This window comes from Salvelinus namaycush, chromosome 9 (assembly GCF_016432855.1).
Source record: "Salvelinus namaycush isolate Seneca chromosome 9, SaNama_1.0, whole genome shotgun sequence".
In the NCBI taxonomy this organism is placed as follows: Eukaryota; Metazoa; Chordata; class Actinopteri; order Salmoniformes; family Salmonidae; genus Salvelinus; species Salvelinus namaycush.
The window spans coordinates 30880064-30894109 of NC_052315.1; the positions used below are offsets into that span (position 1 = coordinate 30880064).

The following is a 14046-nucleotide window of genomic DNA, read 5'->3' on the forward strand; positions in this document are numbered from 1 at the left end:
CGACGGGACATGGCGTTGGCGTTGGAGTGGCGTGCCCCTGCCCTGTGCACCACCGTGAAGTCATACGGCTGAAGCTCCTCCAACCAGCGTGCCACCTGCCCCTCTGGCTCTCTGAAAGACATGAGCCACTGGAGAGCAGAGTGGTCAGTCCTTACAGTAAAGGGCAGACCACCCAGGTAGTACTTGAAGTGTTTGACGGAAGCCACAACAGCCAAGAGCTCCCGCCGGGTGACACAGTAGCGGCGCTCATGTTTGTCAAATGTTTTGCTGAAGTACGCCACCACTCTCTCCCCCTCTGGCCCCACCTGGGCCAGCACCCCACCCATGTCCACATTGCTCGCATCTGTGTCCAGGATAAAGGGCAAGGTGAGGTCAGGGGGGGCGAGCACGGGGTCCTCGATCAGTGCACGTTTGAGGGTGTTGAACGCCTCCTCACACTCCACTGTCCAAGTGAAAGCCTTGTCCTTCGGCAGCAGGCGGTTCAGTGGAGCAGCAACGCTTGAGAAGCCCCGTACAAACCTCCTGTAGTACGAGGCCAGGCCCAGGAAGCTCTTCAGCTGACGCTGGTCGGTAGGGGTGGGCCAGTCTCTGACAGCCCCTACCTTGTCCTCCATGGTGCTGATCCCCTCCTTCCCCACTCGGTGGCCCAAGAAGGACACCTCTCTCCTCATGAAGTGGCATTTCTCGGGGTAGAGCTTCAGACCTGCGGCAGCCACCCTCTCCAGCACACGCCGTAGCGCCCCCAGGGCTGACTGGAAGGAGCTGCCATGGGCCAGGATGTCATCGAGGTATACCAGACACTGCTGTCGGGGGATGCCATCCAGCACCCTGTCCATCAAACGCTCAAAAGTAGCTGGAGCGTTGCACAGGCCAAAGCACAGGACCTTGAACTGCCAGTGTCCTCTGTTAGTGGAGAACGCAGTTTTGGCTCTGGCCTCTGGGGAGAGGGGCACCTGCCAGTAGCCACTGCGGAGGTCTAGTGAGGAGAACCAGGAGGACCCCCTAACCAGGTCCAGCGACTCATCGATACGTGGTATGGGGTATGAGTCCTTCCTGGTTACCTCATTCAGCCGCCTGTAGTCCGCACAGAACCTCAGCTTGCCCCCCTTCTTCGGAACCATGACGACTGGCGCCGCCCAGGGGCTGTCTGAGGGCTCAATGAAGTCTGCCCGCTGCATCTCCAACACAGCCTTGTCTGCCGCCTCCTGGCGTGCCAGCGGGATACGGCGGGGACGCATCTTGATGGGTCGAGCATCACCTGTGTCGATCTCATGCTGCACCAGATGAGTCTGACCCACCTCTTCCTCACTCAGCGCAAAGCTGTCTCTGAATTCAAACAGCAACTGCCACAACCGTTCCTGCTGCTCGGGGTCAAGACCAACACAGTTCCTCCCCCATATCTCCCTCACTGCAGACAGTGTCCTCTCCTCTCCCATCTGGGGTAGCTGGGCTGGGGGGGCGCGGCCCGGGCTCACAGAGGGCTGTGTCATGGAGGTAGCTGGGGGAATGTAACACACCGCCGTAGGTGACAGGGGGGCTGGGGAAAAGTCACACACAGCTGTGGGGGAGGGGGGGCAGCCATGAGTCTCTGATGCTTTAACTGTTGGAGTAAAGGGTTTGTTGGGTTGAGTGAATGTGACATTAGGGGGGGCCATGGTGACTTCCGGCCCTCCCTGGAAGCTCAGTGTGCCCCTATTTAGGTCTAACTGGCAGCCTGTGCTCCTAAGAAAGTCCAACCCCAGGATACAAGGGTCCTGCACAGCCGCCACCCACACAGGATGACGCACAGTCCTGCCCCCTACTGTCAGAGTCATTATGCCCTTCCCTTTCATGGGTGCCAGCTCACCTGTGACTGTGCGGAGCTGCACAGTTGTAGGCTCACACTGAGTCCAACCTGGCACAATATCTGGCCTCACCAGGGTTACTGTGGACCCAGTGTCCACCAGGGCGGAGCAGGGCACCCCCCCCACAGTGACAGGGACATGACAAAAGTCCCCAACACAGGTCCGGCCCACCACAACAACAGGCTCCATCCGCTTGCTCTCGTCTGCTTCTGGGGGAAGTGGAGCCTTGCTTCCCCGTCTGTGCCGGTGGGCTCCTCCTGAAGAAGATGGTGGTTGGGATAGAAAGCCAGGGGTCCGCACTACCCGGTCTATGCGGACCCCGAGCCATTTCCCTGAGCTCTGGGGGACATGGGGCAATTTCGGCGCAGATGGCCTGGCTGGCCACAACCCCAGCAGACCCTGGGACCAGGGCGTGTGTTTCGTGCCGCCTGTAGCGACACAGCACGAATGAGTTCTGTCATTTCAGCCACCCATGCAGGCTTTTCCGGCTCCGGGCTGCTCTGCCCCCCAGCTCGCACAGAGGGTGTGTCTCCCTGCACCCCCACCAAAGCCCCAGCTGAAGCCCCAGCCCACACCAGCTCCCTCTCCAAAGCCATCTCCAAGGCTATCTGCAATGACTCAGGATGAGCCAGCTGGGTCTGTATGCGCAGCTCCGTAGGAGAGAGCGCCTGTATGAACTGGTCCCGTGCTAGCTCGCTCTGCACGGAGGGGGGCATGTGAGCATATGCCCGCCGAGAGAGGCTCTCAATGTCATTAGCTAGCACCCGTAGAGGCTCTCCAGGCTGCCTGCGTCTATTACTCAGTTCGGAGCGCAGTAGCCCGGGCTGTACACACTGTCCATAGCGCCTCCTCAGTGCTCCCACTAAAGCACCATAATCATGTCTGTCCTCGGGGCTAATCAATATCAAACAGGCCAGAGCTTCATCCGTGAGGCATAATGCCAACTGCAGTGCCCTTTCTTCATCCGACCACCCCCTAAAATGAGCTAACAGTTCAAACTGAGCATGAAAAGCTTCCCAATCCGCCTTACCGGAATACTTCGGGGTCTTAACAGATACGGACGCAGCCGGGAACTGGGCGTCGCCGTGTTTGTTTACATCCTGAGCCCCAGATTCCTCGTCCCGCCGCGTCGACGTCACCACTTCGGTCCGCCCACCAGAATCCGCGCGAAACACAGTCGACGAGGCGCTCATGCCCGCTTCAGCCACCATCACTCTAACGTCCTCCCTCAAGCGGCCTCTGCGCTCCGACGCCCTGGCGATCTCCTCAGCCAGAACCTCCGACGTCCATGCACACGCACCTCCTTGGCCATAATCGTCCCCTACCTCCACCTTCACTTTCGGATTCCCTCGAAGCATTTTCAATCCCGGTTCTCACCTACGGTAGCTAGCCACAGAAGTCAGCTAGCTAGCTGGCTAACTTTTATCAACGTTTTTACTTCTGACACCAATGTAATGACCTGACAAGATCATAAATGAACAATTGTCCAGACAGAGGCTTGAGTTTGCGAATTGACGGTTTATTAAACCAACTTTGCACAGGCTACTGTTTGGGCCGTAGCACACGCCAAATAAATGACAGATAACCCACAAGCCAATCGTGACCTTCTCTTGTGAAGCCCAGACGTAAAAGAGGGAGAACAAAGGCTAAACCTGGTCTTAACTTCCAATGCTCCATCCCCCTGCCCAACCCCCCTCCACGCCACTCCGCCAACCGCCAGGATGCCCGGCATCAGAACATTCCAGGCATTCCCGTGATTGGCAGATAGCAGGTTGATTGGCATGTCGGACCCCGCGAACACTGGGTACTGGTCAGTACAACACAACCACCTACTAGCCTAACACATAACACACAGCTGTCTGTGCGGGTCGCTACAATATATAGAGAGAGAGAACATCCCTGGTCATCCGTACTGCCTCTGATTTGGTGGACTAACTAAACACAAATACTTAATTTAAAAACTATGTCTGAGTGTTGGAGTGTGCCCCTAGCTATCCATAAATGTAAAGAATAATATTGTGCCATCTGGCTTGCTTAATATAAGGAATTTGAAATGATTTATATACTTTTGATACTCAAGTATATTTTAGCAATTACATTTACTTTTGATACTTAAGTATATTTAAAACCAAATATTTGTTTACTTTTACACAAATAGTATTTTACTAGGTGACTGACTTGAGTAATTTTCTATTAAGGTCTACCTTTTACTCAAGTATGACAATTGGATACTTTTTCCACCACTGGAAAGCAGCACTCCTACTCACTCCATTGTCGACACTAAACAAATCTGTAGGCATATATCAATATCTTTAATAATATCATATTCAGTGCTTTCAGGAAAGTATTCAGACCCATTTGACTTTTTTTCACATTGTTAAGTTACAGCTTTATTCTAAAATTGATTAAATAAAAAACTAAATCCTCAGCAATCTACACACAATACCCCATAATGCCAAAACTTATTTACATAAGTATTCAGACGCTTTGCTATGATACTCGAAATTGAGCTCAGGTGCATCCTGTTGCCATTGATTATCCTTGAGATGTTTCTACAACTTGATTTGAGTCCACGTGTGGTACATTTAATTGATTGGACATGATTTGGAAAGGCACACACCTGTCTATATAAGGTCCCACAGTTGACCAAGCCATGAGGTCAAAGGAATTGTCCTTAGAGCTCCGAGACAGGATTGTGTCGAAGCACAGATCTGGGGAAGGGTACCAACAAATGTCTACAGCATTGAAGGTCCCCAAGAACACAGTGGTCTTCATAATTCTTGAATGAAAGAAGTTTGGAACCACCGAGACTCTTCCTAGAGCTAGCCACCCTGCCAAACTGAGCAATCAGGGGAGAAGGGCCTTGGTCAAGGAGGTGATCAAGAACTCAATAGTCACTTGACAGAGCTCTAGAGTTCCTCTGTGGAGATGGGAGAACCTTCCAGAAGGACAACCATCTCTGCAGCACTCCACCAAGCAGGCCTTAATGGTAGAGTGGCCAGACAGAAGTCACTCCTCTGTAAAAAAGGCACATGACAGCCCACTTGGAGTTTGCCAAAAGGCACCTAAAGACTCTCAGACCATGAGAAACAAGATTCTCTGCTCTGATGAAACGAAGATTGAACTCTTTGGCCTGAATGCCAAGCGTCACATTTGGAAGAAACCTGGCACCATCCCTACGGTGAAGCATGGTGGTGGCAGCATCATGCTGTGGGGGTGTTTCTCATGGTCAGGGACTGGGAAACTAGTCAGGGTCGAGGCAAAGATGAACAGAGCAAAGTACTGCGAGATCCTTGATGAAGAGTGCTCTGGACCTCAGCCTGGGGCGAAGGTTCACCTTCCAACAGGACAACAACCCTATGCACACAGCCAAGACAACACAGGAGTGGCTTCGGAACAAGTCTGTGAATGTCCTTGAGTGGCCCAGCCAGAGCCCGGACTTGAACCCGATCGAACATCTCTGGAGAAACCTGAAAATAGCTGTGCAGCAATGCTCCCCAGTGTTAGCAGTTGTTACTCTTCAATAACACGGACTCCAAAGCAAATCAGGGGGAGAGAAATAGGTTTATTTAAAGAGGACAAATCATAGATGTTATGCTGAGAGATAGATGTTCATTCTCCCGTCCTCAGTGATTCTCTCCACAGAACAAAGTGACAGGGTGTAGTTTTATACCCCCAACCCTAGTCTGTGGTTGTCCAATTACAATTCCTGGCAATACAAGTATCCTGTTTCAGGCTCAATGCCTAGACACATTCCTCCCATGTCTCTGACCCATTGATCATTAATTCCCTATTACAGAAAAAACACTTTCCATTGATTTGATAGCGCAGTCTGACTGAGCGGTGGTAGGCAGCAGCAGGCTCGTAAGCATTCCTTCAAACAGCACTTTCCTGCGTTTGCCAGCAGCTCTTTGAAATGCTTCAAGCATTGCGCTGTTGATGACTTCAAGCCTATCAACTCCCGAGATTAGGCTGGCAATACTAAAGTACCTATTAGAACATCCAATAGTCAAAGGTATATGAAATACAAATGGTATAGAGAGAAATAGTCCTATAATAAACTACAACCTAAAACTTCTTACCTGGGAATATTGAAGACTGATGTTAAAAGGAACCACCAGCTTTCATATGTTCTCATGTTCTGAGCAAGGAACTTAAACATTAGATTTTTTACATGGCACATATTGCACTTTTACTTTCTTCTCCAACACTTTGTTTTTGCATTATTTAAACCAAATTGAACATGTTTCATTATTTATTTGAGACTAAATTGATTTTATTGATGTATTATATTAAGTTAAAATAAGTGTTCATTGAGTATTGTTGTAATTGTCATTACTACAAATATATATATATAACAATCGGCCGATTAATCGGTATCGGCATATTTTGGTCCTCCAATAATCGGTATAGGCGTTGGAAAATCATAATCGTTCGACCTCTAATTTCAACTCATCGTTACCACTTGCATTACATGGGACGTGTAAATTCACTCACAGGAGACGATGAAGATGCATCATCCTCTCACTCCTCCGTAAAATAAATTAGACTGCAGCTAACCACAGCACACAAAAATAACATAGGTACCGAGAGCCGGGAAAGACAGCAAACTGGCAAACCAGTAGTCTTTACCTGCCGTTGCTCGCTTTGTGACTGACAGGCACCTGTCCTATCAATAGATCACTAGAAGATGCATATTGTTCATTCTAGCAGAAGTCTACACAGACTTTTCTGACTAGCGAATTTAAACTTTTAAAATGAAAAGAAGCCTAGTTAAAGTGGAAAAAGTAGCTAGATTACAATGAAGGCTGGTGGCTGGTGCATATGGAAAACACTGCTATTGAAGAGTATGTCTTCACATGAAGCCAGTGTGTGATGTGTGTGTCCCCCTAGGATGTTTATGGCATTGAGTCCAGTAGAGCTGTAGGCCACTGCCTGGCCGTTGGCTGTGATGTACAGGTCCTCCACCAGGAGGTGATCCAGCGCAAGCTTCTTGAACAGCCTGTCAGCGTTGTGTCTGGAGAAGGCCGCTCCAAACCCAAACATCCCCGATTGGAAACGGGCAGTTTTAGTGCCTATCAGAACACATTGTTGGTTTCTTTGAACACATACAGCCATTGTTAATGCTGAATTTGAGTGACGCTACACTTTACTGCTTACCCAATAAAATGTCCACCAGCATGTTCAGAGTCAGTCGGTTTTGGTTCGCAGATTTGCCATATCTGGATCCAACTTTTCACACTTTGACATACAGGATTTTAGACCCTTCCATGAAACTTGCAATACTTTCACAGAAATGTTCCAATGTGTGTGTGTTATAACACATACAAACTTGCAGAGTATTCTTTGTAAGAAGATGTAGGCCTATATAGTCAGAATTCAGATACGTACCTGGTAAAATAAGGATTAAGTAAAAAAAATCTCTAAAATGAACCTCTCGATGCGAATGATGTCAGAGTAGGTGTAGAAGAGGATGCAGTGAGAGATTTCTGTCCCTGGCTGCTGGTAGACTCCTGGTAGTAGCCCTCCACTGACTTGGAGACTGGCGTGGATCACATAGCGAACATCAGACTTGTCGATGCCTATGCCAAAGGCTATGGTGGCACACATGACCAGGAGGACAGGGATACAACATTAACCTCTTCATGAAGTTAGTGGAAGGTTATTAGTGATGTTAACATCTGTTGAGATCACCTCACCTGGCAGCCATCCTGATTGATCCACTTGGTCTGCATATATTCTCTGTCTTTGTCATTGAGGGCCTGTGTGGTAATCTAGCTCTAGTATACCAGCCCTCTGAAGACTGTCAGCCATGGTGTCAGTCATTACGGGACAGACAGCACACAATGCCTGAATCACCTAGAGTACACACAAGGAGTAAAAACCAAGTCATGATCCCAGTCCTCAAATGATTCAATGAGCATTGGAAACTTCAGACAAACTTAGGGAGAACACTAACGTGGATAATGGTTATTGATCTAGTTGATGCAGTCCTCATCTACCTTCTTGGGTAGCACAGCATACTTGAGGTTGTTTCTGTTGAAACTGATGGTAAATCTGAAAGAGAAAAGACACCGTGAGGAACATTCATTCAAACAGCTGCTGTATGTTTGCATAAGACATCACTACATCTGTACTGGTATTTTGTCCCAGGTAAGACACCTCTTAGAGTACGTACACCTGAAGTCCAGTCATCTGCAGCTGGTTGAGGATGTCCTTCTGGACCCGGGGGGTGGCTGTGGCCGTTAGAGCCATGCGGGGCACTTTTTCCGTAGCTCATGCATCCACTTGTAGTCTGGCCGGAAGTCATGGCCCCACTGAGATAAAAAAAAAAAAAAAATGGGCATGAGGCTCATCCATGACCACAAAACCGTAGGACAGATAAAGCATCACATTCACTACATGAACCTACCTGACTGACAGTGAGCCTCAATTACAAAGCATGCCAGAAGACCGCTCTCATACAGGTTCTGAAGGGGACTGATCAATCTGCCACTCGCACACACCCGGGGAAAGGGATAGGTCAGAAAACACAGGTTTGATTAGAGCAGTTTCTGTTCTTGCTAAGCATGTTATTGTCACAGTGCGAACAAAACACGCACTAGTTCAAACAGAGGGTTTTCAAGAAGAGGTTAATGTTAGTTTTCGCTACAGGTCTTGTGATTTTATTCTCACCTTCTCAGGAGTGGCATAAAGCAGTTTAATGATGGGGGTCCTTTTTGGACAGCTGCAAGATCCTCCCTGCTTCACCATCAGCCTTGTCACCAGACACACTTGTGGCAGGAATCTAAAAGCATGTACGGATGTTTAAAACACCTTCCACGCACAGGGTAGCAAGAATGTACACATTTCATACTTCGCACTGTGAGCAGTATGGTTGAAAACGTACATGAAGAGTAATGAGTTTCTGGACCTGATCTACAATGAGTGATTTCAGTGGTGAGATGACCTCAGTCACTCCTGCACACACACAGGCCGGCAGCTGGTAACAAAGACTTTTACCCCCTCCTGAAAAACAGGAAATAAATCACAGTTTATTACATTTCCAAATCAAAATGATCTGTTCATACCTACTAAATGTTACACATCTGCAAAGTCAGTTTAAGTTATTTGAATTAACACATTAAAATGCACTTGTTGTATAGTACAATGTTCTTAACTCTTCTTGAACTGCAGTGATGGTTAAGGGCTTGAAAGTAAGCATTTCACAATAAGGTCTACACTTGTATTCGGCGCATGTGACAAATACAATTTGATTTGATACAAGCTGCATTGATTCATCACTCACCTGTGGGCTTCAGGAAAAATGAGTCTTCACCGAACAACGTAGCATTAATGGTCACTAGTTGATTGAATAGGAACCAGACCAAAGCACTTGTGGAAAATCATAATCTCTGGACAGTTGGGGAAGTTGAAGCCTCTGAAACGATCGTGGGCAGGGTTTCTTTATGTGGGCTCTGCAAATGATATGAGAGATAAACATGGGTGTCTGGGCTACAGACCAAGTAATACATGTAAGAAAAAATAATAACATTTGTTTAGTAGAAGGAACAATACAATCAAATCTCAAGGCTGCTCTATAACTTGAATGTACTTGCCAGGAGAGGGGATTTTAGGAGCCTTGGCCACAGGGGCTGGTGTCGCTGGTTTCTTTTGCCATGTTGATGTTCTTGGTCCTCCCTCACACACCACTTTAGTGACAGCACTGCAGTGCTTCTTGCCTTGATGCTGAGGAGCTCAGGGGTTCATCAAAGTAATCAGGGATATCTGAATCACTGATGTCATCTATGTCAAAGTCATCAATGAAAAAAAATATATCCGGCTCCGTGACTGCCTGATCAATGGAGTTCCGACACAAAGCACCTCTTGGAAACCCAGCACTCTTGAGCAACAGAGGCTTGGGTACTGCTCTCCCCAGTCCCTTGTACAGCAGCTGCCGGCCTCTTCTGTGAGAAGAGATTTGACTGATCCACATCACAAGTTTGATTTTTGGAGATGGTGTTATTTGGAGAGAGTCACAATTACTTTGGCCTCTTGTAAATACTTTCCCCTCGTCTCCAGAGAAAATAGGACTTGCCAGAGTACTGGGTTTCCAAGAGGTGCTTTGTGTCAGAACTCCATTGATCATGCAGTCAGAGTCCTCAAACAAACTACTGTTGTAGTCCACAAATATGACTGAGGATCCCCTGAATGGAAGGGTTTTCATGGAAGAATCTCCTTTATCCTTGGGCAGGCAAGTGGTGGTAGACAGGACACTCGGTGTAGCAAAAGAAAAGGTAGGCTTTTCTCTAAATCTGGGTTCAAAGACAGTGCTGTCTGGCTGTTGTGTCCCGAAAGATGTGTCACTGCTGCCAGTAGCAATGATCCTTTTCCTGAGGGTAAAACGTGATATAACTAGCAGATTTGTTAGATTTAAAAATAAATGTAACCTTTATTTAACTAGGCAAGTCAGTTAAGAACAAATTCTTATTCACAATAGGCCATCATTAAACATTTAATAAAAATATAGGACAAAACACACATCACGACAAGAGAGACCACAACACTACATAAAGAGACCTAAGACAATAACATAGCATGGCAGCAACACATGACAACACAGCATGTTAGTAACACAACATGACAACATGGCAGCAGCACAACATGGTACGAACATTATTGGACACAGACAACAGCACAAAGGGCAAGAAGGTAGAGACAACAATATATCACGCGAGATTAATACATGTCACAGTAAAATTACAGCTGAAACTTAATCTACAGCTGTTGTCCCATATTGCGCAGAATCAAGGAATTACCTGTGAGCCCGCTGCAGTAAGAGTTCTGTCCCACAGGACAGGCCTATCAGTTCATGCTTGGGAATGGAATCCACCAGAGCACTGATGATACTCAATGATCCATGATCCTCAAAAATGGATCTTCTGATTTTAGATTTTTTATTTTTTATTTCACCTTTATTTAACCAGGTAGGCTAGTTGAGAACAAGTTCTCATTTGCAACTGCGACCTGGCCAAGATAAAGCATAGCAGTGTGAACAGACAACAACACAGAGTTACACATGGAGTAAACAATAAACAAGTCAATAACATGGTAGAAAAAAAGAGAATCTATATACAATGTGTGCAAAAGGCATGAGGAGGTAGGCAATAAATCGAATAATTACAATTTAGCAGATTAACACTGATAAATCATCAGATGATCATGTGCAAGTAGAGATACTGGTGTGCAAAAGAGCAGAAAAGTAAATAAATAAAAGCAGTATGGGGGGTGAGGTAGGTAAATTGGGTGGGCTATATACCGATGGACTATGTACAGCTGCAGCGATCGGTTAGCTGCTCAGATAGCAGATGTTTAATGTTGTTGAGGGAGATAAAAGTCTCCAACTTCAGAGATTTTTGCAATTCGTTCCAGTCGCAGGCAGCAGAGAACTGGAAGGAAAAGCGGCCAAATTAGGTTTTGGCTTTAGGGATGATCAGTGAGATACACCTGCTGGAGCGCGTGCTATGGGTGGGTGTAGCCATCGTGACCAGTGAACTGAGATAAGGCGGCACTTTACCTAGCATAGCCTTGTAGATGACCTGGAGCCAGTGGGTCTGACGACGAACATGTAGCGAGGGCCAGCCGACTAGGGCATACAGGTCGCAGTGGTGGGTCGTATAAGGTGCTTTAGTAACAAAACGGATGGCACTGTGATAAACTGCATCCAGTTTGCTGAGTAGAGTATCGGAAGCTATTTTGTAGATGACATCGCCGAAGTCGAGGATCGGTAGGATAGTCAGTTTTACTAGGGTAAGTTTGGCGGCGTGAGTGAAGGAGGCTTTGTTGCGAAATAGAAAGCCGACTCTAGATTTGATTTTGGATTGGAGATGTTTGATATGAGTCTGGAAGGAGAGTTTGCAGTCTAGCCAGACACCTAGGTACTTATAGATGTCCACATATTCTAGGTCGGAACCGTCCAGGGTGGTGATGCTAGTCGAGCGTGCGGGTGCAGGCAGCGAACGGTTGAAAAGCATGCATTTGGTTTTACTAGCGTTTAAGAGCAGTTGGAGGCCACGGAAGGAGTGTTGTATGGCATTGAAGCTCGTTTGGAGGTTAGATAGCACAGTGTCCAAGGAAGGGCCAGAAGTATACATAATGGTGTCGTCTGCGTAGAGGTGGATCAGGGAATCGCCCGCAGCAAGAGCAACATCATTGATATATACAGAGAAAAGAGTCGGCCCGAGAATTGAACCCTGAGATACCCCCATAGAGACTGCCAGAGGACCGGACAGCATGCCCTCCGATTTGACACACTGAACTCTGTCTGCAAAGTAGTTGGTGAACCAGGCAAGGCAGTCATTAGAAAAACTGAGGCTACTGAGTCTGCCGATAAGAATATGGTGATTGACAGAGTCGAAAGCCTTGGCCAGGTCGATGAAGACGGCTGCACAGTACTGTCTTTTATCGATGGTGGTTATGATATCGTTTAGTACCTTGAGCGTGGCTGAGGTGCACCCGTGACCGGCTCGGAAACCGGATTGCACAGCGGAGAAGGTACGGTGGGATTCGAGATGGTCAGTGATCTGTTTGTTGACTTGGCTTTCGAAGACCTTAGATAGGCAGGGCAGGATGGATATAGGTCTGTAACAGTTTGGGTCCAGGGTGTCTCCCCCTTTGAAGAGGGGGATGACCGCGGCAGCTTTCCAATCCTTGGGGATCTCAGATGATACGAAGGAGAGGTTGAACAGGCTGGTAATAGGGGGTGCGACAATGGCGGCGGACAGTTTCAGAAATAGGGGGTCCAGATTGTCAAGCCCAGCTGATTTGTATGGGTCCAGGTTTTCCAGCTCTTTCAGAACATCAGCTATCTGGATTTGGGTAAAGGAGAAGCTGGGGAGGCTTGGGCGAGTAGCAGCGGGGGGGGCGGGGCTGTTGGCCAAGGTTGGAGTCGCCAGGAGGAAGGCATGGCCAGCCGTTGAGAAATGCTTGTTGAAGTTTTCGATTATCACGGATTTATCGGTGGTGACCGTGTTACCTAGCCTCAGTGCAGTGGGCAGCTGGGAGGAGGTGCTCTTGTTCTCCATGGACTTTACAGTATCCCAGAACTTTTTGGAGTTAGAGCTACAGGATGCAAATTTCTGCTTGAAAAAGCTGGCCTTTGCTTTCCTGACTGACTGCGTGTATTGGTTCCTGACTTCCCTGAACAGTTGCATATCGCGGGGGCTCTTCGATGCTATTGCAGTTCGCCACAGGATGTTTTTGTGCTGGTCGAGGGCAGTCAGGTCTGGAGTGAACCAAGGGCTATATCTGTTCTTAGTTCTGCATTTTTTGAACGGAGCATGCTTGTCTAATATGGTGAGGAAGTAACTTTTAAAGAATGACCAGGCATCCTCAACTGACGGGATGAGGTCAATATCCTTCCAGGGTACCCGGGCCAGGTCGATTAGAAAGGCCTGCTCGCAGAAGTGTTTTAGGGAGCGTTTGACAGTGATGAGGGGTGGTCGTTTGACCGCGGACCCGTAGCGGATACAGGCAATGAGGCAGTGATCGCTGAGATCTTGATTGAAGACAGCAGAGGTGTATTTGGAGGGCAAGTTGGTCAGGATAATGTCTATTAGGGTGCCCATGTTTATGGATTTAGGGTTGTACCTGGTGGGTTCCTTGATGATTTGTGTGAGATTGAGGGCATCTAGCTTAGATTGTAGGACTGCCGGGGTGTTAAGCATATCCCAGTTTAGGTCACCTAACAGAACAAACTCTGAAGCTAGATGGGGAGCGATCAATTCACAGATGGTGTCCAGGGCACAGCTGGGAGCTGAGGGGGGTCGGTAGCAGGCGGCAACAGTGAGAGACTTATTTCTGGAGAGATTAATTTTTAAAATTAGAAGTTCGAACTGTTTGGGCATAGACCTGGAAAGTATGACAGAACTTTGCAGGCTATCTCTGCAGTAGATTGCAACTCCTCCCCCTTTGGCAGTTCTATCTTGACGGAAAGTGTTATAGTTGGGTATGGCAATCTCAGAATTTTTGGTGGCCTTCCTAAGCCAGGATTCAGACACGGCAAGGACATCAGGGTTGGCAGAGTGTGCTAAAGCGGTGAGTAAGACAAACTTAGGGAGGAGGCTTCTGATGTTGACATGCATGAGGCCAAGGCTTTTTCGATCACAGAAGTCAACAAATGAGGGTGCCTGGGGACATGCAGGGCCTGGGTTTACCTCCACAT

General features: G+C 47.8%; 1 pseudogene; it reads right to left on the bottom strand.

The window, feature by feature from the left end:
- Nucleotides 1–6635: 6635 nt before the first annotated feature.
- LOC120053230 lies at nucleotides 6636–9819 on the bottom strand (annotated as a pseudogene).
- Between the last annotated feature and the right edge of the window lie 4227 nt (nucleotides 9820–14046).